The following is a 5,247-nucleotide window of genomic DNA, read 5'->3' on the forward strand; positions in this document are numbered from 1 at the left end:
TGTATAAAAGGCTCAACTCAAGGATTGAAGCCCTAATGTTGGTGAAAGGCGACTAGGGAATGGAGGCCCTATGTCAAAAAGGCTCAACTCAGGGATTGGAGCCCTAATGTAGGCAAAAGAGGCGACTAGGGAATGGAGGCCCTATGTCTAAAAAGGCTCAACTCAGGGATTGGAGCCCTAATGTTGGCAAAAAAGGCAACTAGAGAATGGAGGCCCTATGTCTAAAAGGCTTAACTCAGGGATTGGAGCCCTAATGTTGGCAAAAAGGCGACTAGGGAATGGAGGTCCTATGTCTAAAAAGGCTCAACTCAGGGGTTGGAGCACTAATGTTGGCAAAAAGAGCGACTAGGGAATAAAGGCCCTATGTCTAAAAGGCTCTACTCAGGGATTGAAGCCCTAATGTTGGCAAAAAGGTGACTAGGGAATGAACGTTCGATGTCTAAAAGGCACAACTCAGGGATTGAAGCCCTAATGTTGGCAAAAAGGGCGACTAGGGAATGGAGGCCCTATGTCTAAAAGGCTCAACCCAGGGATTGGAGCCCTAAGGTTGGCAAAAAGGCGACTAGGGAATGAAGGCCCTATGTCTAAAAGGCTCAACTCAGGGATTTGAGCCCTATTGTTGGCAAAAAAGGCGATTAGGGAATGGAGGCCCTATGTCTAAAAAACTCAACTTAGGGATCGGAGACCTAATGTTGGCAAAAAGGTGACTAGGGAATGGAGGCCCTATGTCTAAAAAGCTCAACTCAGGGTTTGGAGTCCTAATGTTGGCAAAAAGGCGATTAGGGAATGGAGGCCCTATGTCTAAAAAGCTCAACTCAAGGTATGGAGCCCTAATGTTGGCAAAATTTCGATTAGGGAATGGAGGCCCTATGTCTAAAAGGCTCAACTCAGGGATTGGAGCCCTAATGTTGGTGAAAGGCGACTAAGGAATGGATGCCCTATGTCTAAAAAGGCTCAACTCAGGGATTGGAGCCCTAATATTGGCAAAAAAGGCGACTAGAGAATGGATGCCCTATGTCTAAAAGGCTCAACTTAGGGATTAGAGCCCTAATGTTGGCAAAAAGGCGTCTAGGGAATGGAGGCCCTATGTCTAAAAAGGCTCAACTCAGAGGTTGGAGCACTAATGTTGGCAAAAAGGGTGACTAGGGAAAAAAGACCCTATGTCTAAAAGGCTCAACTCAGGGATTGGAGCCCTAATGTTGGCAAAAAGGTGACTAGGGAAGGAACGTCCGATGTCTAAAAGGCTAAACTCAAGGATTGATGCCCCAATGTTGGCAAAAAAAGGGCGACTAGGGAATGGAGGCCCTATGTCTGAAAGGCTCAACTCAGGTATTGGAGCCCTAATGTTGGCAAAAAGGCGACTAGGGAATGAAGGCCCTATGTCAAAAAAGCTCAACTCAGGGATCGGGGACCTAATGTTGGCAAAAACGCGACTAGGGAATGGAGGCCCTATGTCTAAAAAGCTCAACTCAAGGTTTGGAGCCCTAATGTTGGAAAAAAGGCGATTAGGGAATGGAGGCCCTATGACTAAAAGGCTCAACTCAGGGATTGGAGCCCTAATGTTGGTGAAAGGCGACTAGGGAATGGATGCCCTATGTTTAAAAAGACTCAACTCAGGCATTGGAGCCCTAATGTTGGCAAAAGAGGCGATTAGGGAATGGAGGCCCTATGTCTAAAACGGTCACCTCAGGGATTGGAGCCCTAATGTTGGCAAAAAAGGCGACCCGGGAATGGAGGCCATATGTATAAAAGGCTCAACTCAGGGATTGAAGCCCTAATGTTGGCAAAAAGCGCGATTAGGGAATGAAGGCCCTATGTCTAAAAGGCTCAACTAAGGGATTGGAGCCCTAATGTTGGCAAAAAGGCGACTAGGGAATGAAAGCCCTATGTCTAAAAGGCTCAACTCAGGGATTGGAGCCCTAATGTTGGCAAAAAGGCGACTAGGGAATGAAGGCCCTGAGTCTAAAAGGCTCAACTCAGGGATTGGAGCCCTATTGTTGGCAAAAAAGGCGACTAGGGAATAGAGGCCCTATGTCTAAAAGGCTCAACTCAGGTATCGGAGACCTAATGTTGGCAAAAATGCGACTAGGGAATGGAGGCCCTATGTCTAAAAAGGCTCAACTCAGGGGTTCAAACACTAATGTTGGCAAAAAGGTGACTAGGGAATGAACGTTCTATGTCTAAAAGGCTCAACTCAGGGATTGGAGCCCTAATGTTAGCAAAAAGGCGACTAGGGAATGAAGGCCCTATGTCTAAAAGGCTCAACTCAGGGATTTGAGCCCTATTGTTGGCAAAAAAGGTGATTAGGGAATGGAGGCCCTATGTCTAAAAAACTCAACTCAGGGATCGGAGACCTAATGTTGGCAAAAAGGTGACTAGGGAATGGAGGCCCTATGTCTAAAAAGCTCAACTCAGGGTTTGGAGTCCTAATGTTGGCAAAAAGGCGATTAGGGAATGGAGGCCCTATGTCTAAAAAGCTCAACTCAAGGTTTGGAGCCCTAATGTTGGCAAAATTTCGATTAGGGAATGGAGGCCCTATGTCTAAAAGGCTCAACTCAGGGATTGGAGCCCTAATGTTGGTGAAAGGCGACTAGGGAATGGATGCCCTATGTCTAAAAAGGCTCAACTTAGGGATTGGAGCCCTAATGTTGGCAAAAGAGGCGACTAGAGAATGGAGGCCTTATGTCTAAAAGGCTCAACTCAGGGATTGGAGCGCTAATGTTGGCAAAAAGGTGACTAGGGATTGGAGGCCCTATGTCTAAAAAGGCTCAACTCATAGGTTGGAGCACTAATGTTGGCAAAAAGGGCGACTAGGGAATAAAGGCCCTATGTCTAAAAGGCTCAACTCAGGGATTGGAGCCCTAATGTTGGCAAAAAGGTGACTAGGGAATGAACGTCCGATGTCTAAAAGGCTCAACTCAGGGATTGAAGCCCTAATGTTGGCAAAAAGGGCGACTAGGGAATGGAGGCCCTATGTCTGAAAGGCTCAACTCAGGGATTGGAGCCCTAATGTTGGCAAAAAGGCGACTAGGGAATGAAGGCCCTATGTCAAAAAGGCTCAACTCAGGGATTGGAGCCCTAATGTTGGCAAAAAGGTGACTAAGGAATGGAAGCCCTATGTCTAAAAAGGCTCAGCTCAGGGGTGGAGCACTAATGTTGGCAAAAGGGCGACTAGGGAATAAAGGCCCTATGTCTAAAACGCTCAACTAAGGGATTTGAGCCCTCATGTTGGCAAAAAGGTGACTAGGGAATGAACGTCCTATGTCTAAAAGGCTCAACTTAGAGATTGAAGCCCTAATATTGGCTAAAGGGGCAACTAGGGAATGAAGGCCCTATGTCTAAAAGGCTCAACACAGGGATTGGAGCCCTAATGTTGGCAAAAAGGCGACTAGGGAATGAAGGCCCTATGTCTAAAAGGCTCAATTCAGGGATTGGAGCCCTAATGTTGGCAAAAAGGCGACTAGGGAATGGAGGCTCTTTATCTAAAAAGGCTCAACGCAGGGATTGGAGCCCTAATGTTGGCAAAACGCGACTAGGGAATGGAGGCCCTATGTCTAAAAGGCTCAACTCAGGTATCGGAGACCTAATGTTGGCAAAAACGCGACTAGGGAATGGAGGCCCTATGACTAAAAAGGCTCAACTCAGGGATTGGAGCCCTAATGTTGGCAAAAAAGGCGACTAGAGAATGGAGGCCCTATGTCTAAAAGGCTCAACTCAGGGATTGGAACCCTAATGTTGGCAAAAAGGTGACTAAGGAATGGAAGCCCTATGTCTAAAAAGGCTCAACACAGGGGTGGAGCACTAATGTTGGCAAAAAGGGCGACTAGGGAATAAAGGCCCTATGTCTAAAAGGCTCAACTCAGGGATTTGAGCCCTAATGTTGGCAAAAAGGTGACTAGGGAATGAACGTCCTATGTCTAAAAGTCTCAACTCAGAGATTGAAGCCCTAGTGTTGGCAAAAGGGGCGACTAGGGAATGAAGGCCCTATGTCTAAAAGGCTCAACTCAGGGATTGGAGCCCTAATGTTGGCAAAAAGGCGACTAGGGAATGAAGGCCCTATGTCTAAAAGGCTCAACTCAGGGATTGGAGCCCTATTGTTGGCAAAAAAGGCGACTAAGGAATGGATGCCCTATGTCTAAAAAGGCTCAACTCAGGGATTGGAGCCCTAATATTGGCAAAAAAGGCGACTAGAGAATGGATGCCCTATGTCTAAAAGGCTCAACTTAGGGATTAGAGCCCTAATGTTGGCAAAAAGGCGTCTAGGGAATGGAGGCCCTATGTCTAAAAAGGCTCAACTCAGAGGTTGGAGCACTAATGTTGGCAAAAAGGGCGACTAGGGAAAAAAGACCCTATGTCTAAAAGGCTCAACTCAGGGATTGGAGCCCTAATATTGGCAAAAAGGTGACTAGGGAAGGAACGTCCGATGTCTAAAAGGCTAAACTCAAGGATTGATGCCCCAATGTTGGCAAAAAAAGGGCGACTAGGGAATGGAGGCCCTATGTCTGAAAGGCTCAACTCAGGTATTGGAGCCCTAATGTTGGCAAAAAGGCGACTAGGGAATGAAGGCCCTATGTCAAAAAAGCTCAACTCAGGGATCGGGGACCTAATGTTGGCAAAAACGCGACTAGGGAATGGAGGCCCTATGTCTAAAAAGCTCAACTCAAGGTTTGGAGCCCTAATGTTGGAAAAAAGGCGATTAGGGAATGAAGGCCCTATGTCTAAAAGGCTCAACTCAGGGATTGGAGCCCTAATGTTGGTGAAAGGCGACTAGGGAATGGATGCCCTATGTTTAAAAAGACTCAACTCAGGCATTGGAGCCCTAATGTTGGCAAAAGAGGCGATTAGGGAATGGAGGCCCTATGTCTAAAACGGTCACCTCAGGGATTGGAGCCCTAATGTTGGCAAAAAAGGCGACCCGGGAATGGAGGCCATATGTATAAAAGGCTCAACTCAGGGATTGAAGCCCTAATGTTGGCAAAAAGCGCGATTAGGGAATGAAGGCCCTATGTCTAAAAGGCTCAACTAAGGGATTGGAGCCCTAATGTTGGCAAAAAGGCGACTAGGGAATGAAAGCCCTATGTCTAAAAGGCTCAACTCAGGGATTGGAGCCCTAATGTTGGCAAAAAGGCGACTAGGGAATGAAGGCCCTGAGTCTAAAAGGCTCAACTCAGGGATTGGAGCCCTATTGTTGGCAAAAAAGGCGACTAGGGAATAGAGGCCCTATGTCTAAAAGGCTCAACTCAGGTA

The sequence above is a fragment of the Nicotiana tabacum genome, chromosome 20 (assembly GCF_000715075.1).
Source record: "Nicotiana tabacum cultivar K326 chromosome 20, ASM71507v2, whole genome shotgun sequence".
Classification (NCBI taxonomy): domain Eukaryota; kingdom Viridiplantae; phylum Streptophyta; class Magnoliopsida; order Solanales; family Solanaceae; genus Nicotiana; species Nicotiana tabacum.